This window comes from Polypterus senegalus, chromosome 2, assembly GCF_016835505.1.
Source record: "Polypterus senegalus isolate Bchr_013 chromosome 2, ASM1683550v1, whole genome shotgun sequence".
Lineage (NCBI taxonomy): Eukaryota > Metazoa > Chordata > Cladistia > Polypteriformes > Polypteridae > Polypterus > Polypterus senegalus.
This window is the reverse complement of record NC_053155.1, coordinates 42,981,125-43,008,224: the sequence shown is the minus strand read 5'-3', so window position 1 is coordinate 43,008,224 and position 27,100 is coordinate 42,981,125. Positions and strand designations below refer to the sequence as shown.

Sequence of the window (27,100 nt, the reverse complement as noted above, 5' to 3'; positions counted from 1 at the left end):
GAGACAGTTAAAATGAAGTCAGACACGCAATATGTTTCAACAATTTCCCATCAAAAGTGGTCTCTGAATTATCTTGTTTATCTGATGGCCCAATAAAATCTCTAACAAAGACCTCTGTGCTAAAGAGTATTGATCCAGATCATTTAACCTTTAATATTAAAAAAACTAGCTCTCAACTCACCTTTCTAGGGCATCTGCTATTGGCGGATATTGTTCGTGTCAATTATAAGAAAACCTAGGTCATTATGGACTACCCTGCACCAAGGTAATTAAGTCTTTAAAAGCTTTTTAGGAAGGCTAGATGGTTCCCCAATGTCAGCAGCCACACTGCCTGTTCTTCAGATTACAGGTGAAGCTAAGCATGTTTGGGTTATAATACTTGAATGGGAAACCACTTGGGAAAAGCTTGGGTTGCTGCTTAAAGGGACATTGGTAAGGCCATCAGGGCTCACTTATCCTGTGGTCTGTGTGCAGATTCCAGTACCCCAGGTGCAATGATGGGGTCACTGTGCCGTACAAACAGTATTGTTCTACAGATGAGACATAAAACTGAGGTCCCAACTCTCTATGGTCATAAAAGATCCCTAGGGATTTTTTGCAAAGAGCGGTGTTTATTCCAATGTCCTGGCTAAATTGCTCACCATAGCTTAGCCCCCATTCTTTACATTCTAGCTGGCTAACTATGTCTCTCACCACTTCACCACCTAATAGCTAATGTGTAGTGAGAATACGAGCACAAAAATACTTCATCCAGGGGGGTGCTAAACATTAGTGATGGTTGAATAAGTTCCCCTCTGCCTATGTAAACCACTTCGAGTAGTGAGAAAAACACTATATAAAATGTATTTATTCAGGTTGTGCTTAAGTTTACAGATTTCATTGCTCCTTTGTTTATAAACTACTCAGCAAGGGAAATTCATGCGCACTGCCTCCATGGTGTCAAGAAGCATTTCACAGATTAAAGCTGGCTTTACCGTTACCCCCTGCATTAAACCAACCTGATCCACTGCTCATCTTCCATGTGAACAGTGACCAAGGACTTGGCACTGTGCAGTGGTACTGTATGATGTCTACATGGACCACTAAGCACTGACCTGGGGAAATACCAGGTGGCTGGGTAATGCAATTATAGAAATTCAAATTGCAAGAATTGTGCTAAAGTGGTACTAGATGTTTTAACATGTGTCTCCAAACCATCGTTAATAGTATTTTCAACCATAGATTTTTATGAAGTAATTCCTGTACTCTATGTGGCGAGTTAAGGAATGGAAACAATGAGAGGGAGAGATATATAGAATAGCACTGTATTGATATATCTCGAAGAATTACTCATTGGTTGTCCCTTTATTGCATTAATCTGCATTCCCATAGTACTACCATGTCGCCCTCTTTTGGTGGACACCTTGGGGATCCTTTAACACTAAAGATTTACAGTGAGAAAGGATATATGGACCCATGTCCAAAGATCTGTCAACAGTATAAGAAACTAAGTCAACTAAACCCACATCTGTTAACATCACTGGATGAGATTATTTATATGGACTTAATCAGACCATTTCAGGCATCTTAGGATAAAACAGTCTTACTGGTGTTGGTAGACTATTTCATTTATTGGTTGGATAACTTTCCTCTCCTCAAATTGATGCCATATCTTAGAAAATATGCCCCACCGTATAAATTAAGATTTTCACCCATTGGGAAATGCTTTGCATCAAAATTCAATAGCTGTGGAGTGCTGGAAGAAGTCTGGAGTAGTGCATCAAGCCATCACCACAGTGAACCACCCTGAGACAACAGGTCTGAACAGGTAAATAGAAAGTTAAGGACAATGATTGCTTCCATCATCTCCAACCACAACCCAGACTAGACTTAATGGCTGTCAGAGCTCTGGATCACATTGCACACATTGGGATACAGGCTCTTGGCACGCAGGAAAAGCTCCAATTTAATGTCTAACCAATATTACAGTTCGAAACTTTTCCCCACATTGCAAACACTTCCTTTATCTCACTTTAAGAGATAACCTCCTCCGCGATACCGATCTCCTGCAGAACCTCCGTATGTTGCCGAGTCTGTAGTTCCTTCAACTCCTCCGTCGTCAGTTCCTCGGAATGTGCGGTGACAAGCTCTTTGATCGCTCATATTTCGAATTTTGGCTCGTAACTCAAGGCAAAAAATCGACCTAGTGACGGCTCGTATCTCAAAAAACTGGTACGCTGGGGCACTCGTATCTCAAGGTACCACTGTAGTTTGTCTCATTTTCACTGCAAAGTCACTGTAGCACTGTACCTACTGATTTTCCCACTGGAGTAATGTGGAATCTCATGAATACATGACTGTTTTCCATGACTGTTTTCTATCTAACTTGACACAACTGTCATGTACCATGTTTTATAGCACAGTCTTGAGGTATATTTAATGAACTTATCCTAGGTTGATGTACTGTAAACTTTACATTACCCTACAGGCTAAATAAAACATGTTGCAGTTGTGAGAGAAGGTCAACTGTCTTATTGTTCTTGATTCATTATGACCTTGGCCATATGATTAGTTTAGCTTCTACCATCTTTTATGCGAGGGTGTAATTGTTTCTGCATTAAGTCTCCAAAAAAGCCCTAGTGTGAAAACTGAGTGTCCATGTTAACAGTATGGTTGACTAAGTCTCTTTAAGTATCTGCCTGGATTACACTGGTGTAAGTTATTCCCATGCACAAATAAAACTACATGATCTTATTAAAGAAATAAGCCTCTAATGCTTCTTTGATTGCCTATAGAGAAAATAGGAGGAAATTGGCATTTTTTAGAAAAGGCTATACATTTCTCTGATTTTTGATGAATGATACAAAGCCCAAGTTGCAGCTGCAATGAATCGTGAGTGGTAACAATACTCAAGAACCAGTTCATTTTCTGTGGAATTGATTCATTTAATCTAATGGTAGGAGAAAACTGATTTATCTCTGTAAAGACTGGAATTTGATCAGCTTTTGTCTTTCAGTATCATATTGACAAAATGGGCTTTTTACTGGACTCCATGTATTTTTGGAGTGTGCACTATTGTACTATGACATCATTATACTGGGGTAAATGTTAATGAGGGTTAATGCTTTGCATTTAATCCTTCATTCTCCATTTTTGTCAACTGTGTATATAATTTTATTTAATAAAATATTTTCAAATTTCTGGTATGTCTGGATGCTAGGCTGATGATTTGCCTTAAGTTACCATAAAAAATAAAGTGTGTAGTGCTCCTGCACTTTGCACATTTTAGTAAGTCAGAACGAAACCAGACATCAACAGACATGTTACTATTAATCTAATCAGCCATTGATCTAAAAAAGCATATTAAATGTGTGGCGAAAAATGCCTAAAGCAGAAATGTTTAAGAATATTTATTTTTTAATAACTGTATTTAACCAATTTTAATTTTTATTTTGCATTTCATTATGAGCATTTCTCCAAAGTTCTTCACAAAACAAAAAGACTCAGGATTATATACAAAAATTACAGCACTCAATAGCACATTTCTCAGAAAAATAAAATCAGTTAAGTACAGACATTTTTAAGCATACACAGCAAGTCTAAAAAGATTAATAAAGGGTTTGAATAACACTACATTCATATACACACACACACAAAGACACGGGTGGGCAAAAGTAGGTTGTGAGGTACAGTTGTGAGTATGCGAGGCGAGCACTTACACAGATTGTACCTAATGTACTTTGCCCACCACTGTGTGTATGTATGTATTTAATATGAGTTGGACATGAATCCAGCATATTCAGGCTTAGAAAGAAGAACATCCGCTTATTAACTAAGACTTTGTGGAAAAAAAACCCTCCAAACCCCACCTTATTATCTCCCTCCCCATTTGCTATATTATTGCCTTTGACTCCAGTGTGTATAATCATTTTTCCTTTGATGAGGACTCCTGGTAGTGGTTGAAAGCTTAGGAATAAAAAAATATTTCAAGGTATGCAACTCATCTTCTCCCTTTGTGGATTTCTTGCTACAAATATGCAAACCACATCATAGATCTTCACTTATATATTGTTGCGGATGGCCAGAATGCTTTTATAGTGGAAGGACCAGGGGAGAGAGTGTCCACAGAGTATTATCTCCCACGGATTGATAGATGGCAGCCCCCTTGGGTTGCTACGGTGCCACAGATTCCCACTTGGAATATGAGTTTGGTGGCCCAACCATGAAGACTTCCTGAAGTGCCACCACGGGTTCCTGAATAAAAAGAGAAAGCTGCCAATACTCCATGAGTCAGAGTTGGGAGGGAGAGGATAACACTTGCTGGAAGAGGAGTAGAGGGAGAGAGAGAGAGAGAAATAGACAAAAAAAGAAGACAGAAAATAAGTACTGTGTTTCCTGTGCTTGGTGCTGTACTGTGCATTGCTGTGGGAACGATTTGGAAGTGATTCCCACAGCTGAATAAACGTGGGCTTTTTTGGACTTGTGTCTGTGTCAGGTTTGGGTAGCTGGTGTGCCCCCTGCAATCGACAATATGTGTGTGTGCATGCGTTGTCATTAACAAAAAAAAATGGATTGAAAAATCTATACAGTAGTCGGCGCACCAAAGTAGTAAAGACTTAAGTTAAACATTTATTATTTATAAATTACACACAGCTAGACTTGATTTTTTGCAGTTCTGCACACATAAAATGGAAGCAAAAGAAAAATATTTAGCAACATACTGAAAAACAACTGTTATGCAATAATGGTAAATTTCTAAAGTAATATGTTTGTAACTTCAATCCTTTAATTATTCCTAAAAACAGTTTATGTCACATAAACGACACTGCTTCTAAAGAAGTGGAAGGATCGAATTTTGATGCTAAGTTAAAGAAAAACAATATTTGCTGGAAGACAATATTATTCCAGTTACTTATCTAAATATAACTAGCAATGAACGTAAAGCATTTCAAAAGAAGTATTAGAGCGGGAAATAAATCTGAATGGCTATTTCCTTTGATTTAAGGATGCAGGGTTCAGGATAAAAGCTCTAGAAAAAAGTTGAGTAATGACTGTTACTATCAGAAGCATTGACTAGCAATGTAAGGGGGTTTTAGTGGATATGACCTCTGGCAGGAAGACTGAATTGAGTATTGTTTTCCAACAGGTTCCACTGGTTTGAAAAATGCACCTAAACTGTGTTAATAATGAATATCTATTTTCAAAACACTAGTGCCACTGTGGTCAGAAGATATGCAGTTAGTAAGCACTTTGTGACATGTTAAAATATACAATTAGAAGAGTCAGAGTCAATTCTTATGATAGCTAAAGGCTGATGACGCAAGACTTGTAGCAAAAGAAGTAACAAAGGTCCTGTTAAAAATTATTACATACAACCTCCCCCCTTTTTAAAATTACAAGTTACAAAACAATCTATAGTCTTAGATGGAAATAAGCAACAAATACAGTATCTAACAGAATGTGGCATGTGACTTCAAGGAAAAGAAAAAAAAATTAAAGGCATGAAATCTGGCCAATGAATAACCTCTCGACATTTCCATGTTGTAAACAACATAGTTTATGTCACATGCAATATGCCACAAGCTCATAATTCAAAGAAAGACAGAAAAAATATTCTCCCTTTCAAAATACAGCTTCTGTAATGCAAAATGAATGCATCAATATTTGTATTCTGAATGATTTGCTACAAGATCTGTAATACCACTTTAAGACTATTCCACCATTAATAATGTCTTCAAGAGTAACAAAATGCAGGGAGGCCTTTGTTCTCACCATTCTCAATAAATGGTGTTTGATTTTAGATATTGCACCACAGGCTGGCCACAATGCCTGCTGGCTTTTTTTTAAGTCAATCTCTTGCATTTTACCACATATAGTACTAGAAAGGATATTTAAAACTCTTGCTTTTTAATTTTCTTCTAGATAAAACAGTGCAAATTAGTTTTTTACAGCTGTGATTCTAATGAAACATTCTGAGACTTACCTAATACAATTTGAAGTCATGACATACTAGAGCCTATCCTGACAGTCATAGGAGGGATCTAAGAAACATCCCAGTCCATTAATAATAATAATAATTAATTTTATTTATAAGGCACTTTACATTTGTACTAAATCTAAAAGTGCTACATAAAAAAATTTAAACAAAGACACAAGATAAAAATAAAGATAAAACAATAATTAGAGGCAATTTGTTAATATGCTTTCCTAAACAGAAAAGTCTTTAACTGTTTTTTAAAACAGCCTACAATCGGCTGTGTACTCAGGTTCTCTGGTAGGGCATTCCAGAGCCGCGGAGCAGCAACTGCAAAGGAAAAATTGGACGAAGTTTGGTTAAAGGGGTGCGAAGGCGACTCCATTCATGACTCCATTCATCCTTGCTCACATACTCATTCAATATGGAAACCACAATGAACAGACGTGTCTTTGAGGATGGGAAGGAAAAATAAATGTTGAACTAAAACAATGTTTTTTGTAGAATTATAACTTACAAATATTTTATAAGCAGAATGCTGTATATTCTGCTGGCTATCATTTCACCCAAGCCCTCAGTTAAAGACTACCTCATACCTTTATTTAATTAAATTTTACTTTAATCCACATCATTATCTCATGTAAAGAGAGAACATTATCAAACATATCTCACTTTACTAACCTTTCTCATTTATGTATTAAAGGAGTTTTACTACTGAGTGCATATTCCAATAAGAATTTATTTCCAAATTATATCAACATTTTTATGAAAAATGCACTACTGTATAATCCAAAACTGTGCTGGGAACAAGATGAAAATTAATCATAAATACACTACTACATTCTTCTTCAAATCTGTGTGAGATAGCTCAAAATAAATTATTCTCAAAACTGCACATTACACACCTCTTCAAAACTTATCATCTAAGAAATGTTGAAATGGGCCAGCTTCTGTTGGGAACAAGCCTTCTTTTAAAGACTATTAGGACAGAAATGTTTTCTTACATGCAGAGCTGCATTAAGCTTATCAAAACTTTCTATCCATTAATAGACTTAACTAAAGATAAAATTACATAGAGCCTCAATGCTTAATGAACACCACATTGTACTACCCTTCATAACACTACTAGCTCACCACATCATTCTACTGAACGGAACAAGTCCTAAGCCATCTACTATAGTACAATAAAAAAATATATAATTCACTTTAAAAATGTATTAACTCTGTATATATGAATACCTCAGTTTTTCCCCATTTTCAGGGGTTTAAATTTAGGTTAGCAAAAACTAAAAAAAAAAAGAAAATTTCAGAATATTACAAATAGACCTTCTTCAGGAAACAACTAATAGTTTACAAGATGTTCTGCAACAATTAAAGTAAATTAAATCTTGCAAGTTGAAGTAAACAATTTGCACAGGTATCCAAAATTCTGTTGTTTACTTAAAAACCCTCTGTTTAAAGCAGAGTTGTTCCAATACCCTCTGAACTACTACTTGGACCATATTACACTGTAGAAAAGTTATAAACAGTGTTAATGGCAAGAAAATGGTAAATTAACAAATTAAATGAGACAGAGCATTATTACCCTTAGAAGTGCAGGCATTTCATTTGTAGTGTCAGTGAGTATTGTGTCTTACACGATGCAAAGTCAATTGGAAAGTAAAGGAAACTCTGACTGGAAGGGAGCTGGCAGGCACAAAGTCACAACCCAATCAGAAGACAGGTTTCTGAGGGTCACATGCTTGTGTGATAGGTGCCTCACAGCACAACAACTTAACAGTAGTAGAAAAGAGGAGATTCAAGAGGAGACTTTGTGCTACAGATTTTAACAGGGCGACTGGCAGTTAGAGTTGTTGAGTAAGGCAGATTTGGTGACTTGCACAGATTGTCTGGTATTCTGAATAAAAAAAGGTACATATCAGCAAAAGGTGGGTATTTTGAGGAATCAAAAATTTGAATATAATTTTGTACACTTAATGATTCCATGACTTATGTTTTTTATTTGCCATTGTTTATTTCTTCTATGCCTTGGTTTCATGAAACACTAAACCCTGTACATAAAGAATGAAAAAACTGATATGTTGTAAAGGTTTGACAGAGAGTGAGTGTGTGTGTGTGTGTGTGTGTGTGTGTGTGTGTGTGTGTGTGTGTGTGTATGTATATATATATATATATATATATAAAATGTTAGAGTACCTGTCAAATAAAGAGTACATGACTCATGAGGCATTCACAACTTTGCTTCCCCTTGCTTGGACCAAACCTTGGATGTCAGCGGCTGAAGCAAAGCAAAGGTGCCTACCCCAGATGAGCCCCAATTAGGGCAAAACATGAGTCAGGTACTCATTGTACTATTTGACAGGCACTCTATAATATACCTATGATCTTCTTCTTGCAACTTAGAGGGCATAGTGGTTGTTTGCCGTCTGGCCGACCAATTACATTACCTGGTAGGTGACCCCCCAAATAATCAGATTGTCATTCAGACCTATATATATATATATATATATATATATAATATATATATATTATATATATATATATATATAATATATATATATTATATATATATATAATATATATATATTATATATATATATTATATAATATATATATATATATATTATATATTATATATTATATATATATATATAAATATATAAAAAAGGCAAAGCCCTCACTGACTCACTCACTCATCACTAATTCTCCAACTTCCCGTGTAGGTAGAAGGCTGAAATTTGGCAAGCTTATTTCTTACAGCTTACTTACAAAAGTTAAGCAGGTTTCATTTCGAAATTCTACACCTAACGGTCGACAATGTCCGCCATGTTGAACTTTCTTATTTATGGCCCCATCTTCACGAAATTTGGTAGGCGGCTTCCCTGCGCTAATCGAAAGCGATGTGCGTACTTATTTCGATGGTATAGCACCACTGTCGATCGCCATATTGAACTTTCCAACGTCACTAATTCTCCAACTTCCCGTGTAGGTGGAAGGCTGAAATTTGGCAGGCTCATTCCTTACAGCTTACTTACAAAAGTTAAGCAGGTTTCATTTCGAAATTCTACGCATAACGGTCATAACAGTCGACAACATCCGCCATGTTGAACTTTCTTATTTATGGCCCCATCTTCATGAAACTTGGTAGGCGGCTTCCCTGCACTAACCGAAACCAATGTACGTACTTATTTCGGTGGTATGATACCACTGTCGGCCGCCATATTGAACTTTTCAACGGTCTTTGTTACTTATGGGCCCATCTTCAAGAAATTTAGTACGCGGGATCCCAACGCTAACTGAATCCTACTTACGTACATATATACGTCGATAGCCTGCCGCTCGGTCACCGTGTGAGGCGGCGTTGGGTCCCCCAACCCAACGCCTCCCACGTTGTTGGCTGCCTGCCTATATAAGGCCGTCCATCGCTCCAGTTTCTACATTCCCTTCCTTGCTTCGCCACGGGATTCACATCTCCCTGCTGATAACTACAGCCTTTTTATTTAATCCACGGCTTCTCCGCTGTTTTATTACGATTATAGTTATTTTTTAGGTATTTTAGACTTACGTTACATTGTTCAGGTACCCATTTCCTTTATCATTCCAACCGTACTCCCATTAACGTGTCTATCAAGGTGATCACCATCGATCAAAGAACTGTCACTTACCGAATGGTTTCCATGCCCGGAGATGGCACCGACCTTTTCTATTCTCTGTGTTACATATTGCACGGCCATATCAGGCTCACTCTTGATATCCGGAGGAACATTGTGTCTTATGTATTGAATGACTGGGACAAGTTCAAGGTGTGGACTGATGACGATACAGGAGATAATTATACTACACAGGAGCACTAGAAGAGTGAAATGCTTAAGCCCTTCACCTATGGTTCTGTATGCGAGTTGATGGCTGCCGCTGAATTGTTCGGTTGTCGCTTCAAGTATACCGAAATGGCCAAATATTTTACACCTTTCGACAACTGCCAGTGCCTCTTAAACATCTTAGACTCACAGGTGACGATTTCAGTAGTGGACAATTTGATGTTTATGAATGTTTAAACTCTCAAAAGCTGGATGTGAAGTTATCGATGAAACCGGTTGTATGCTTACAACGCTTGACAGATGCCGAAACAAACTCCTGCTTCATTTCCTGTACTCTTTGCTTTATTTGACAGTAAACTATTTAATCCATTCTATGATCTGCTTCTCTCAACTGAAAGAGGGCACCGTGGTGGATGTCAGTTGACTTGCTGACCAACCACAAGCGTTACCTGGTAGGTAACCACCCATACAATCAGATTGTGATTCAGACTACGAATGCCATGAATATATATATATCTCAAAAACATGAAAAGGAACACTTTTTAATCAGAGAATAGCATCAAGTCAGTGGAACTTCTGGGATACTGATCTGGTCAGTTAAGTAGCAGAGGGGGTTGCTAATCAGTTTCAACTCCTTTGGTGTTAATGAAATTAAAAACAGGTGCATTAGAGAGGCAACAATGAGACAACCCCAAAACAGAAATGATTTAACAGGTGGAGGCCACTGACATTTTCCCTCCTCATCTTTTCTGACCGTCTTTTCACTAGTTTTGCATTTGTCTATGGTCATTGTCACTACTGGTAGCATGAGGCGATACCTGGACCCTACAGATGTTGCACAGGTAGTCCAACTGCTCCAGGATGGCATATCAATATGTGCCATTGCCAGAAGGTTTCCTGTTTCTCCCAGCACAGCCTCAATGGCATGGAGGATATTCCAGTAAGAGGCAGTTACTCTAGGAGAGCTGGACAGGGCCATAGAAGGTCCTTAACCCATCAGCAGGACTGGTATCTCCTTTGGGCAATGTCTCTGACCAAACAATTAGAAACAGACTTCATGAGGGTGGCCTAAGAGCCCGACGTCCTCTAGTGCCTTGCACAGTGGAGCTCGAACGGCATTTGCCATAGAATACCAGAATTGGCAGGTCCGTGCTAGTGCAGTGGGTCCTGGGTTCCTCCTGGTGCACGACAATGTCCGGCCTCATGAGGCGAGAGTATCCAAGCAGTTCCTGGAGGATGAAGGAATTGATACCATGACTGGCCCCCACGCTCGCCTGACCTAATTCCAATAAAACACCTCTGGGACATTATGTTTCGGTCCATCTGACGCTGCCAGGTTGCACCTCAGACTGTCCAGGAGCTCAGTGATGCCCTGGTCCAGATCTGGGAGGAGATCCCCTAGCACCCCATTCGTCATGTCGTTAGGAGCATGCCCCAACATTGTCAGGCATGCATACAAGTACGTAAGGGCCATACAAACTACTGAGTACGTTTTGGAGTTGCTGCAATGAAATTTTGGCAAAATGTACTACCTGACGCTTAATTTTTTCACTTTGATTTTTGGGGTGTCTTTGAATTCAGCCATCTCTGTAGGTTGACAATTTTTCATTTCCATTAAACGATGTGGCATCCTTTCGTTCCTAACACATTACCCAGTCCATATCAGTATAGATATCCAGTAGGACTTTTTTCCCATTGAGATCTGATATCTTTTCAAAGTGTTTCTTTAATTGCTCTGGACCACTGAAAAAAAACAGTGACATTGTGCACACAATGAAATCACCTTTAAAGCTAAAGTAATGATATTCAAATTTGCATTGATGCTTTAACCATGCTATCATCACGTAATAATCAGTAGGTAAATAAAGTAGTTTTCACCCACAAGTGAACTTTCAAAAGTCATAATAGGTGCTTATTGTCCAACAATCAAATTTTAATAACCTATTTCTGAAAACACTTTTGCAATGAAACCTGACAAAACTTCTTGTACGTAATATGAACAAGTATACTGAAGTAGTGACAGTAACAGATTTTTTGGCTTACGAAAAGGTTTATCTTATCAAGTAGGCCAATTCACATAGGGCCTTTGACTAGAAATTCCAAATTATATGAAACATTTAAAACAACGAATGGCTGACCAAAGTACCGCACAAAGTAAAAACAAATTAAAAAAATATATAAACACAATGTTGAGAGGCTGCATGAGTCATTAAGACTGCTCAGTATTGGCTCTGGAAGAGAAATTGGGGGGATTGTGTGGAAAACTGGGTAGTTTTCTTTTAATAAATTTCTAATTTGAAAATACAGGTAGTTTAAAATTTATTTTGCTGGAAAGTTAAATTTTAACCTTTATTCTTCACAAGATGCAAATACATTATTTATATACAGTTCTCCAAGTGCCATGATCCCATGTGCTTTCCAAAGAATAAATACTGTGTAAGTTTAGGAAAGTTGAAAAAGGTGATTATTGTGTAGAAAAGCAACAGATAGTGGCTTCTAAGCTTTGAAGTGTGTCCTGCATTGGTTTAATGGTGGTGGACAAACTGATTACTGGTATATTAAAGAATGCTATGTATTTACTGGGGCACAAAGCAGGACATATAAAAAAGTACAGCAAAACGTAATTTCCATTGCTGAACAGGTTACTGTAAATTTATTAATTTATGACAATTCATGGGTCTTATAGTGTGTACATTTGCCACTTGGTAACAAAATTGGGTGCTCCAGCCACTTTCTGCTAGCAGTCTTTGTAGAGTCGCCTCTTAAATATGTGGATGTCTTCAAGATTCTAGGGTGCAGTGTGAAAAAAGATCTTTCAATTAACTTAGCCATACTTTGAATTAGGGATGCACGATAATATCGGATTTATATCTGCATCGGCAGATAATGGGTTAAAATAATTTTATCGGCATCGGACTGATGACTAAATTGGACCGATAATTTGAACCGGTATTAATGACGCATTCACAGTGTTCCGGACGTGCCAGACCTTTAGGCGACGCTGGGCTACTGTGCGAAAATGTCTGCGGTGTGGAAGTTTTTCAAAGTGAGTGAGAGGGACATAAAATATGCCATTTGTAACACTTGTTCGACTAATGTTTTGCGCGGAGGGACCAAAGTACGAAATTTCAATACCACCAACTTAATTACACACTTGAAGACACGCCATCCTGACAAATATACAGAATTTCTCAGAGCAAAAGAGGAGAATCCTGCGCCACCGCGCACAAAATCAAAAACTGCAGTTGCTCAACGTATTGATCAGTTACTTGAAAAATCAAAAGAAATTTGATAAAGATAACCCTAAATAAAGCTCAAACAATTACTGCAAAGGTGATGGAATTTATTGCTCTGGACGATCAGCCATTTTCTGTTGTAGAAGATACGGGACTTCGAAGGCTGCTTGAGCATCTTGAGCCCCGTTACCAGATACCCAGTCGCCGTTATTTTTCTGACATAGCGCTTCCAGAGTTACATAAGATTGTGGAAAGTCATGTGCACAAACTCCTTGCTGAAGATGTCACAGCCATAAGCTTTACCACGGATATATGATCTGATATGAGTGCTATTAGTATGCTTAGTTTAACTGCTCAGTGGATCGACCGCAAGTTTGAATTGCAGAAAGCAATCTTGCACGCCCAAGAATGCTCTGGATCACACACGGGTGCTGCACTCTCTGTTGCGTTTAAAAGAATGTTTGAAACATGGAAAATACCCAAAGAGAATGTTCATGTAGTATTACGAGACAATGCACGCAACGTTGCAAAGGCTATGGAGGAATGCGGGATCCCAAGTTTGCCACATATGGCTCATACTTTACAGCTTGCCGTGAACGATGGCGTACTATCCCAGCGCAGCGTCTCGGATACAATAGCGATCGGCAGAAAAATAGTCGGTCACTTTAAGGATTCACAGCCAACTCGCGTCTCAAAACTATACAAACTAAACTTGGTATGCGCCGAAAATGATTCAACAAGACGTTTTGACTAGATGGAACAGCACATTCTATATGCTGCAAAGCTTGGTGGAGCAGAAAAGAGCCATTGGGGCTTATGCCTCCGATTTTGAGTTACCTAGAGCAACTCTAACACCTAATCAGTGGGGTTTGATCGAGAACATAATCGCACTCCTTGCTCCATTTGAACAACTGACAAAAGAAATTTGCCAGTCTGAAGCCTTGGCTTCTAACGTTATTCCCTCAGTTAATGCTTTAAAACAACTGTTGACTAAAAGCGCTCATACTGACTTCGGAGTCAAAACTAGTAAAAGCGCTCTCTTGGAGGCTGTAAACAATTGTTTCATTGAGATTTACACAGAATCCATGTATTGTGTTGCCACTATTGTAGACCCGAGATACAAAGACCGCTTTTTCGATGCAGATGTAAAATCACAGGCACGCGAAATGCTGCAAGCCCAGATGGAACTTGCATAGAACGAAATGCAAACGAGTGAATCACAGATAGATGGTCCACAACAGAAAAGGGCCAAGAAAAATGACGAGGTGGCATGCACGCTCTTTGAAATGTACAACGAAATTCTTGAAGAGAACACATTGATGCCTCATGAAAACAGCCAGATGACGACAGAGGTGAGTTAAAAAAAAAAAAAAGAAGCTCTATGGAGATCTTTACAACATTGTTTTAAGTAAATAACTAGGGCTGTCAGATCGAATATCACTATTCTAACATAATTCGAATGTATAAATAAAAAATCTTGGAAGACAAGAAAGAAAAACGGCAATCGAGTGGAAAAGAGCGGTTGTTGGTTTTACCTCGCACTAACTTTGGCTTCATGTTACTTAAGACACGCGGGACACTATTGTGGGATTTTACAGATCTGTTTTTGCATGTAACTTTTTAGGATCAGCCTATACGTGTTTGTAAATTGTTAACCCATATTGTTATTAGTCATTAGTTAAACGGTCGGCATCTTCTGTGTTAAACACACCCATTTTAAAGATCGCTAGTTTTTATCAAGTGACTGGTCCAACGCCTATACTTCTTTGCTTCATATTTTTGTTCGCTGCATGTTAACTAAATGCAGTAGTTTCCTAAATAAACACAAACTCGTTTTACATTTTTTGTTACTTTGAAAAATGCTGTCTGCTAATAATTGATTATAATACACAAAAGACTTAAAAGACCTCAACAAAGTAACATTTAATACACTTGTTTCATTTGTAAAACACTTAAAGGGTCACAATGTTTCAGTTTATTTACTGTAAAAGATAGACACATGGATATAAGGTCCTCTGGCCTCTAGGAAAAAAAGAAAAAAATGACTGCATTTACTTTGTTTGAGCAATCACTGGCAATTTTGTTTGTTTTTCTTTTGAACATTGTTGTTAGAAAGTGCCAGTGCGGTGTGTGTCTTATTTCTCTTTGCGTTGCTTTTTGTGGGAGAGCCAGTCACATTCATGGAAGCCACTGTTTTCCCCTGAGTCTCTTAAGCTATAATGAGCAACTTGTAAGCAGATCATGATCTACAGTGAAAAGTAAAAATATTTAATGTTTCCAAAAACAGCAAATACAATACAGACATGCATTCAATTCAAATGCCATATACCTATTTTTATTGTAAGGATTCTAATCTTAATCTGACAGCCCTGGTAAAAGCCAAAATGCAGATCTATCTTTTAGATATGAAAGATGAAGCAGAATATAATACTGTATATGTATGCATGCTACTTGGCAGGTGCAGGGATTTCTTTCTGAAGCACCAATCCCGAGGAATGAAAATCCACTGAAATACTGGAACAACAACTGGAGTCGGTTTCCTATCATTGCCAAAGTAGCACGCAAGTTCCTGTCAGCCCCATGTACTAGCGTGGACAGCGAGAGATTATTCAGTTTGGTTTCTAATGTGATCAACAAAAAGAGAAACAGAATTTCCTGCGACAAGGTAGAAATGCTCTTGTTTGTGAAGAAAAACCTCCCCATCATGTTTAAAAAATAGAAAAGAATAATAAGCCTCCAGAACAAAAGGTATTTAATTATTTACTGTTGTATGCTTTTTTGTTTTTTTAAAATTAAAGATTGGTTAGATTTATTCCATTAAAAAGAAAGAAAAAAAGTTGTGGTATTTAATACTGCAGACTGTAAAACAAAGGATCAGATAGCCAGCCAAATGTGGTTAAGCAGAAGCCATTTTAATGACTGTAAATAATCTGGAAAAGTTGTTATTCTTAAATGGTATTGCTTATTTCATTGTCATTGTACATTTTACAATTTTTTCAGTTTTCATTTTTTTCCATTATTGTTGAATTTGTTCCATCAAAAAGAAAGAGAAAAGTGTTATTTAAAGCAATAACCTGCAAAACTGTTTCCCATATAACCAACAGGTAGCCAGCCAAATGTGGCAGATATTTGTTTTTAATGATTTAATGTGGTGTGCAAAATTGTTACACAAATAAATGTTCACTTTGTCTGTAATTCTTGTCCAGACAGATGAAGTCTCATTTTTCTCTGTATCTTATAAATATGTATATCGGCAGATAAGCACATAGACATTATCGGATATCGGCATCAGCCCAAAATTGCCATATCGGTGCATCTCTACTTAAAATAAATTCTAGCTCTATCTGTGCAAAGCACTCAATAAATAAACTTAAAATCTTTCATCAATCATATTTTAAATTGTCCAAAATGTATCCATTGCAAGATCCAACTGCAATCTAGCTCCAGCATCACTAGGCCACATGTTTTGGTAGTTCACCAAATGAACATAATTTTGGACAAAAATCTTTAAATACTTATTACTCAGCCTTCATGTTACAATCATTCCAAACCCATTACAGATATATTTGGTGTACTCTTAAATGGGCTTAAAGTGGGGAAGGATAAATTAATTACTTCTAGCACACAGACTTACTTATCTTTCTTAACTGGAAGAATCCCAACCCACATTTTATATTTCAGTGGGTCAGTAACATTATTGATTATATGAAATTAGAAAAAATCTAATTCTCACTTAGAGGTTCTGTCGAAAACCTTCTAAACAACATGGAAAGACTTCATTGGAAATTTTTTGAGAATAAGCATTCATATATTCTTTTTTGCTTCTGCTCTTACCTTTCCTCACTTTTTCTCAGGTTAGGGTTGAATTCTTGGTTTGTTTTTTTCTGTTTTCTTTTGAAATTCTCTTGTGTTTTTTCTAGATTGACTTTGAAGTTATTGGTTGTTGTATAAGTGCTGGATTTTTATTTTATTTTTTTTGCTGAATTGTATACTCTTGAAATAACATTAATAAAAATTAAAAAACAATAAAAACAAACCACCAACAAAAATATTTTAAAAAGAATGAAAAATACCATTTGCATCAAATTTGTTGCTGTAAGGAAATGACCAATGTATTCCAAGACTTTTTTTTTTTCATACGTAAGCCAAACGTTTTGAGGTAAAGTAGTTATTGTCACTAAACACTTAAGTGTGGCAACATTTTGTATGTTAATTAGCACATGCAAGTAAGGGTTTCGTTGACCTCTATATATGACAATAATGACCCTATAAAACATCTAGAGTCAGAGACCATGCTTTTAATATGAATTTTTATATATGTATTCATTTATTAACATATTCTAGGCAAAGTATTTTAAGAGGCATTATGAGGGCTTTCTCAAGTTTAAGTTAATGTTAATAGTAAATGTCTTGTTTGTAAATTTTCCTCACCTAGTTATGATATAATATTCCACAGGATAGCATCTGTACATACAAATTATTATTAGGGTGGCTAAAGGGCTTGCACAGCAAAAAAGACCATTTGAATTGATGGACACAAATGTACAGAGAGACATTTTCCAATACAGTGGGATAAGTCCCATAAAAGGCAAAGTGTTCCTGGAAAAATTAATGAAGGGATGACAGTAAAATGAACAGCTGATAAGCAAACAATGAAAGAAGTCACAGTTCAACATCTGTTGTGAAACTGAAGGTAATTTTGAAAGTGAACACAAAATTTGAGTTTTTCTCTGATGAGGAGCTTTCAAATCTATCTTTATTTTTTCTCTTTTTCGTAAGAAGGATCAATTAATGCACCAAGAGTATAGATTATATAAGAATTGATACAAGAATAACTGAGGCTATAATTACATGCCCTTATCCCTCCTTTTCCAATACATTCCCCTTTGAGTCCCTGTGAATCTGTGACAACCTTATTTTACTTTGGCAACAGATTTCTTGTTTAAAACAAAGTAAATGTGATCATTTCTGTATATACAATGAAGGTATACGTAAAGGAAAACCATTGTGAACAGCTCAGCAAATCAGCTTTTGAAGTTTCAAAGTTTTTTGCATATTTTACAAAAACAACAATCTTTATTTGTACAGCACATTTTCATGCACAAAGTTACAAACAGAATAAAAAAAAGCACATAGGGCAAAATCCTCCAAAACATACAAAATAAGTTGTAAAGAAATCTAAAAACGTAAAACATGAAAATAAAAGTAAATGAAATTACAATGAATTAAAAAGATAGACAAAATTAAGTGTCTTTTTAAAATTATATAAAGTCTCTGCTGCCCTTAGGCCTTCTGGTGTGCTATTCTAGAGTTTTAATCCACATTATACAAAAGTTTTAGTTTTTATTATAGGTGTTTGTAGAAGAGTATAGTCAGGGGATCTAAGGGCTCCATGTGGACCATAACTAAAAAATAAACCTTAAATATTTAGACCCAAAGTCATGAAAGGATTCACAAAAAAGACAGAACTTTAAAATCAGTACTAAAATATACTGGCAGCAAATGAAGCGGTTTTAAAACTGGGACGACCTGTGTGGGTTTCCATTGCTGTCTTAAAAGTAGAGTTTATAAAAAGTTACAAGCTGTTGAATGTTAACTTTGAAATAAGGGTTTCAACTATTCAACTATTCCTGAGAAAAAAAAAACCAAAACAAAATGAGAAGGTTGTCCACATTGTACAAACTGAAGACAGAACTGTATCTTTCTAGAAATTCAAAAACATACTTTTATTGTCAATGAGAAAAAGGAGCTAAGTCAGAAAACTTTCTGTGCAGATTTCTTCTTTTTTGGAATTGTCCTCATTCTTCTTCCTAACAAGGTACCTTTCTTTAAACTCTACAGTTTTCTTCACAACTTTTTCTTTAATTGCTGCCCTCTCCACCCTTCCTTATATACATCCTTCCATACCTCTTTTCTTCAAATAAACAGTTTAGCTTACAGGGCACACCATCCAGCTTCTCCTCTCTGCTCTAACTACAGGTAGGGCTGGCCCTAAACAAAACATAGGTAAGCTATTCTGTGGGGCCCTAACTTAGTCAATGCAAACATGTATTGTAATATTTATATGTTTCATCACGATAGTTCACCTCTGAAGTGCAGCTTAAAAGAAGCTATAAAGCATTTGCTGATGTACAAAAACGGCAATGGAATGTCTTGAGCTTCTGGCTGCATCTGTTACTTCTAAATACATGGTATTGGCAGCACATGGTACAAATAAATCATGATTTTTTTTTGCAGCAGTCTGGCCTGCACACCTGTGCTTTTCTTTCATGTTGGCATTATTATTATATAGTATGATTGTCATCTGCAATCATCAAAAGGAATATTTAGTTCTTTAAAGTCATCCGAAGCAAGAAAGGACAAAATTTCTCCTGTTGTCTTTGTACCCTTTATTCCTGGGTTTTCAATGTTTAATTAGTTAAATAATTTGCAGATTAGTTCTCTTTCGTGGAAAGTGAGACACTGTTTTTCTCGTGGAGTATTCCATAGTGTTGTGAAATCTGTTGTGTGGATTATTTAACAAAATAATTTAATATTTAGGAACTGCAGAGAAAGACTAATTTGGCCCCACAATCCTCACGTATGTGCTTCATATTTTATCACAGTGTCTGCTCTCAAATAGCTAAGCACATTCCACTAGCTTTCAATCAGGTATCACAGTTGAAAGTTGCCACCCCATAATGAACAGATAACTAAGAGTGAACCAATCAAAAAAACACCCACCTAAATATTATATAACCATTTGTTTATCATTCCACCCACCTGTGGCACCTTAATGCCTAAACACAAGCAAGTGGCGAACAGAACTGCCTAAGTCACCTAAGCCACGGGCCAGCTATGATTAAAGGTCTCTGGAGTCACCTGCCTATAGAGGGAGTAACTTTGTCCAAATGCACTTTTGATAGCTCTCCGTCAACCCATTTCAGAAAGGCCTTCTTGGTTTTCCCCAACCTTCCTCCAAAAAGGGTCCAAAAAAGAGAACATTACAAAAATATTCTTAAGATGAAAAAAATTCTAATTTGCAACACTGCAAATATGCAAATTAAAATTAAAGTCAGTGGTAATTATGACCCAGAGATACTTCTTTGCTACCTGAAATGTGAACCCTACGGGCCTTTTTAATACAACAGGTCATCTTTCTGATTTCCCAAAACAAGCAAAAGTATCCCCATTTTAGATTTCTAATCTCTGTCTTATACAGTGGATCCTTGGTTCACAAATGCCTCGGAACACGTACAAACAGGTTTATGACCAAAAAATTTGCCAAACTTTTGCATCTGTTCACAACTACAGACTCAGTATATGAACAAGCCAGTTTCCCTTTCGGTTTTTGCACGCCGATGATTTCTGCACGTGTTCAGTCTCTCCCTGTGCAGAGAGAGAGACGCACACACACACGAGACACAGACACACATACACACACATGCGCGCGCGTGTGCGTGAGAGAGACGGCTGGACGCATAAGGCTTGCTTTGAAAGAGACAGATCCGAGCATTGTTTTAACCTCATTGTATTTAATGAAGACTTATTCTATTGGATTTTAACCTCCACTTTTGCTTACAGCAATCGGTTCGTAGCGTGCATTGTTATAATGTTAATTTAATAAAGCACCAAGAAAAGTAAGGATTTTTGAAATGTTCATTTTTTTCCCTGTGCTTAAAACTCATTAAAAAAAGTGTTTTTAGCAAGTGGTTCGTAGCACTACAGCTCAAACTCTTGCAGTGTTAGTTTTCTCTGTTGTTCAAGGTTTTCTCAGTGTTATTCAATGATTTTTACATTTAGTTTACTATTACGCTGTGCATTCTATGGTATAATTAACTATATTTGTGCTTAAAATTTTTTAAATAAAATATATTTACATACAGTTCGTACTGTCTGGAACGGATTAATTGTATTTACATACAATCTTATGGGGGAAATTACTTCGGTTCACTACCAAATCGGTTTACAACCGCAGTTTTGGAACGAATTATGGTCGTGAACCAAGGTTCTAGTGTATTTTTAACTCAAGATTTTTGAAGGTTTTTGATATCCATATAGTAATACTGAAAACACAGTTTGCCAAGGACACTAAAGGGGTAGTGTCATCAAGAGACATAGAAATGTATAGCTGGGCATCATCAGTATAACTATTAAACTATATCATTTGTCTTCTGATGACACATTCTAGGGGGAGCATACACAGAAGTTAGAAAGAACAGGACCTATTAATATGGAGCCTTGGTAAGCATAACGGTAATGTCATACATTTTGGCTGTGTTAGGAGTGATTTCTAGGTATGTCCAATTCTTTGTGTCTCTCTGCACTGTTAAGAAGTACCATTGATTTGTTATATAATATTTTACATTCACGAATCAAAAACCACTTTCTTCTTTAATGAAAGCTGGCTCAGGTTGTATAAATCTCAAGGCAGAAACAATAATAGAAAAACCCAAAATTATCGTATTGCTGTCTAAACTAGGGTTGTCACCAAAATTTCAGACTTCAATACAATTTTAAGAAAACTATTGAAATTCAATGCAATTTTCAATATCAAACAAAGTATATAAAATAACTCATTAACAACTGCATTAACATATTTACAGTGATGAAAAAAGTAGACATTTTAGTCATCAAATGCAAATACTTCAGGTAGTGCAATTTTCTGTAAAATGTAAGAGCAAAGTTCGTAAACAATACAAAGTAAGGTTAAAATAAATAAATTGTTCAAAGATGAAAACATACAATGCAATGTTACAAATGTTACTAAATGTTAATTGAATAAGTATTGCAGCCTTTTTAGTCTCTCAATTGTACAGAATTTAACATAAACATACCACTAACACACTTTTGTAACTTCTGAACTTTTTGCAAGATAATTAAAATATTGTTAACATTTGCTCTCTGAATAACCAAACCTGTTCAATTTAAAATAGAATTATTTTATATTTAGCTGACCAAAATATATGTCCCTACCAAGAAAACATGCATTTTGTCCTGTTAGCAAAGTAACTGAAGAAGCTTAACAGAATATTTAATAAATAGTCAGGTAATGGCACTACTCACATTGTTATAAGGAAAAGCAGGATTGGTCTATATGGCCAAAGGAGCACAACAATCTTGCATTAAGAGTTTTGAAAATTGGAAGAAAATCCAAATTTTTATTGCTAGTCATGTAAACTATTTTAAGCAACAATTTTCGAACAGTGGACAACTGCTAGCAGAAATTAGATCTACTAGTAAAACAAAGACATGAGATCAAACCATTTTATTTCAATGCCTATCTTAAATAACAAAATTGTATGCATGTTCTCAAATTTAGGATTAACAGTTACTTTGCTTTAGTACAATTCTGTTTAAACCATTATAAAATCTTGTTTCATGTTTCTTATGCCTTGCAGCTGACATTACTAATTAACAAATTCTCCCCATTATGTGGTCTGGCAGAGCAGGTAATTTTAGTTTTAGTAATTGCTTTAAGTCTAAGTGCCACATTTTATGTGATTTAACATCTGCTCACATATCAACCTTTACCACAATAAAAATAAGTACATGATATTAGATGGTTCATTTAATTATACTCTACAGTATTATAATATCCAAACAAATGCTTCCATATATGATAATTGACAGAGCCTTACCGTAAAACCATTTGGTTGCATATTCTGAAAAGTTCATTAGGTGATTAACCTTCACACTCAAAATGAAAACCTAACTAATGTCTATTCCACTGCTATTCATCATTAGTTTAGTTTTATTTTACTTTTGCTCAAACTTCTTTTTTGAATTTCTATTATTTAAAAAAATCTAGAGAGTAACACTTCCTGCCTCATCGTTCTGAAGTACACCTTTTCTGAAACAACATTTCTCACCTTCATTTCTTTTGACTATCAGGTCCCCAAAGTGATGCATACTATTTCTCTTCTGAGTTCAAATTTCACACTCTTCTGCATCATTTGTTTAATACATTTCCTTAATTTTCTGTCATTATTCACTTAATTCCTCTAGAAACTTTGCAAAATTGTGCTTTGTCACAGAAAATGTTATGGACAGGGATACAAAACGTAAGTTTGATTGATCAACCAAAAATTAAGTAATATTGTTTAAAGATCCAGATTATTGACATCTTAATAATAAAGTATGCCACAACTGCCTTTCTGTTTTAACAATGTGTTTACACAGATTGCTGTAGAAACGGAACACACATGAAATGTATGTGTTCCAAATTACAATCTATTATTTCCACTCTAAAACTCCAGCAGTTCAGTCACTCCCAGATAATCAAACAAGGCATGAGCTGGGAAAACTTAGTGAATGTTCTGCGACGGGGGGGAGGGATGGAATAGCCGGCTGCTTGCTGCTCGTCTTAATCGGCATATTTAGAAGACAAAAGACGGTGGCGGAGAGGTGAGAACAGGTTTAAGGTAGGCTGGATCTACGAGTTTTTTCATAGACTCTGGTAATTCTAGAGTTAAAGCAGTATTTTGTATCTAGTAACCTTTAAATTCTTTTATGTAAAATGTATGCATGAAAAATAACTAGGGAACACTGCATATGCCATATGATAAATGTTTCAGACAGCATCTGCCAAAGTCTACTGTACTGTCAACAAAATGGTATTGCAGAAATATGACAAATGCAATAAAGAGAGAATAAAAAGTTATTTTTCTAAAGTATGTAAAGCACATTACCACCCAAGAGTTCAAACAAGGTATGCAACTAACATACTAAAATTCAACATTTTATTTTTCTTCATAGACACCATACGATTTAGGATCATAGCCAAACACATACAGATGGCCAAGCACATTTACACATCCCACTCACAACAGAAAGGAAAAGGCAATTAAATGCAATTCTTTGTGGGTGATTAGTTATATTGTTTTGTATGTTGCTCTAAATTCTAATAGAGCAAAAGTTGTCTAACTTAGTTAACCTGTTAAAAATGTTTCTGTTATAAAGGAAGTAATCCAATAAACATTTAAGTATCAGTTTACCTGGGACGCTTCCTCGATTTTCTTTATAGAAATCTATTGTTTCCATGTTTCTCAGAAAGGATTTCATATGAGTTTTGAAGTAAAAGCTGATTCTACAGAAGTTATACTGGAAAGAATTCCCACTTTAAATTCCAAAACAAGGCCAAAAACTTTCGGAAAACATACTGATAAATTTGTCAGGATTGAAAAGTGCACAACAATATTACAGTAAATGAAAAAATAAATTAATGGTATTATCTTCTTCTCTGTATTTTCTGGCATTTAGCATTATTAGTTCTGTTTATTACTCAGGTTACAGTCCTTGAAACACATCTGAACATAAATGCAAAATCAATTGTAACTCTTCAATGAATTTTAATTAAAGTTTATATGGAAAATTTTCTCATATCAAAAATGTAATTGTTAACACTTTCAGATAGTGGGTACTGTACATGCATCAATTACTGTTATTTGCAAGACATTAAGCATCAAACACAATACTTTAAACCATGGCTTTGCTATGGTGAAGGTATTAGTCATTTACTACTAAGCATGAAGGCCTTAGAAATTATTTGATTTTTGTGTTATGCAGCAATCTGTGACTAATACACGAGATTTACAAAGTATTCAGACCCCTTCACATTATATTGAAGCCTTGTGCTAAAATCATTTGAAGTTGCTTTTTTTATTAAATAAAACAACACTGCCCAGCGTGACAAATGTTTGGAACATTTTAAATATGAAAAACATAACATTGATGCAAGCACTCAGACCCTTTAACTTGACACTTGAAATCTGGTTTTGGTGCACCCTATTCTATTAATCATAAGTGAGATGTTTCTACACCTTGCTTGAAGTCCACATGTGGTCAGTTCAATTCATTACATATTAAGTAAGGCACACACAGGTCTATAGAAGGTGTATCAGGGGAAAAAAGCCATGAGGTCATAGGAATTTCCTGCAGAGATTAGAGACAGGATTGTGTTATGGCATCTGGGGAAGGCTACAAACAAATTCTTGCAGCACTGACCAATTTCACAGCTGCCTTCTTAATTCTTTTGGAACAACAATGACTCTTCTTAGAAAACAAAAAATATAGTTTTGGAATAATTAAATTCTGTCAAATAACCTATAACAAAGTTCTAGGTTCACAAATATCTGACTTTCACTTAAGAAATGTCATGAGGGTAGGTGTAAAAGTCTGAGAAAGCATGCAATAATAGAACATAATATAATAAAATAATGAATGTAATCACATATACCTGGGGGTGACTGGAAAAAAATGGTCTTCCTACAATACAAAAGCTGGATCTTGTGAAGCAAATGCGTTATACTTTTTTGTGAGAGAATACAACATAGTTTCACTTGCTTTCCAAAAGTCCATGGATCTGCAAAAATTAATCTTGAAACAGAAAAATGTAACTAGCACCTTTCTGAGATTCATACTAGGACTATTACTTTTCTAATTTAACTGAAAATAAAAAAGAGATATGCCAAGTAAACCTGCAAATGATGCTTAAAACAGTTGGAAACGTACACAGTGGGAAAGCAGAAAAATGACTGGGAAAAAAAGCAAAATGAGGAGATTTCTTTCTGTGAAAACTTTTCATTATATGTTTAATTTTTGTAATTTGGTTTTTCATTTGTAGCTGTGCTTCTTCACTGTGTCCTCCACATTCCTTTCATATCACTTGAGTAACCGTTCCTTAAATTTCAGTTTTCTTTACAATTTTTTTTTGCAGCCCTCACTGCTTTTCCTTAGATACCTTAGACACTTACACTATAACACAGGTGACATTATTATTTATTTTTTCTTCTTTTGGAGAACACCATCCAGCTTCTTCCCTCTACTACAAATACAGGTTTCCGGATTTACCTGCCTATAGAGGAGTCCCTTCTGCAGTAATAGCCCTCTACCTGCTTGTTAAAGACAGTCTGTTTATTCTTCTCCCCCAGCAGACAAGGCACAATCTGCTGCTAATATAATCATATTAGCAAACAGGATATGTAACAAGGAGCACACCTTGTATAGCCCATGCTGAAGCAGGGCAAAGAATAATCTGGAGCTGTCCACTAGGGACAGGCTGTGTCTTTATCCCATGGCTTACCGGTTCTTTTCTGCTGTTACGGTTTTGTTTGTTGAAATAAACTAGATATGCTTTATGGAATTTTTTGTTAATATATAATCTTTACAAATTATTACAAGTTAATACTACTATGAAATAGTGAAAATGAATTAATTAAAAAAATAAGGAAAGTACTGAAGGGTTAACTAAACGTGGCTTAAAGCTTGAGCAAATCAGGCTTTTGCCTCATCATAGATGAGCCACCAAAGTAGTTACTAAGGTTAAAATGAAATAAATGAGTAATGAACACCCCCCTTAAAAAGCGAGGAAAAACTAGTGAGAAAGCTCAAACACCCCTATTGTTAAACTGTGAAAAGGTCAACGGGAAAACCCATAAGACACCCTTATTAATGAAGCAATATTTAAAATACTGGAAAAATCAACATGTATACAAAGTTACTGGTGGCTGTAGTTGATTGGTTAACACTAGAATCCCTGAAACCTAAACTCGCAATACTGGCCCACCTTAAAGTCCTTCGCACCTCTCCATCCGCATCATTTGTTTTGTAAATGTGTCGATCAACACAAGCAACAAGCAGCCTGCTATCCCATCCGCTCCACTGCTGTAGCTCAAGTCGCAAAGAAGATTCTCAGAGCTCAAGTGTGTTTATCTGGTTGTGAGGTTCCTAGACTTGTATAGGTTAAAAAAATATACCTTCATTTGGGACATAAGTATTTCATGTGTGTTCCATGTCTACAACAATTGCAGTAAATGTAGAATGACAGAAAATGTTGAAGACATACCTAACATAGAAGCGTTTTTCATGTTACAGTACTAATGACAAAATTTTGGCATGAAGTGTATAATGCGTCAAGACCGAAGTCCAAATATCAAATGAACATTTTCACAAAAGGTACAAGTTTAACAAAATGAGTGCGCTTGTTTCAAGAATATAACCAAAGAAAAAGAAAAGGGGTCAGGGTAGGGGCTGGCATGACCGCTTGGATGGTGCACCGGTAAGAACTGCTTTCACAAAGGTACAAAATATAAAAAGTGTGCTTTTATGCAAGA

The 27,100-nt window shown here is 36.1% G+C and overlaps 1 protein-coding gene and 1 long non-coding RNA gene across 2 annotated transcripts in view; one reads left to right on the top strand and one right to left on the bottom strand.

Moving 5' to 3' along the window:
* tbl1x (transducin beta like 1 X-linked) overlaps positions 1 to 27,100 on the bottom strand; it is a 312,413-nt gene that overhangs the window by 115,405 nt on the left and 169,908 nt on the right. The gene's annotated exons all lie outside the window — the stretch shown is intronic.
* LOC120522861 overlaps positions 15,455 to 27,100 on the top strand; it is a 189,781-nt gene continuing 178,135 nt past the window's right edge. The window contains exons 1-2 of the long non-coding RNA XR_005632526.1: positions 15,455 to 15,755; positions 21,178 to 21,230. This is a non-coding gene — a long non-coding RNA (uncharacterized LOC120522861). The remainder of the gene's footprint in view (positions 15,756 to 21,177; positions 21,231 to 27,100) is intronic.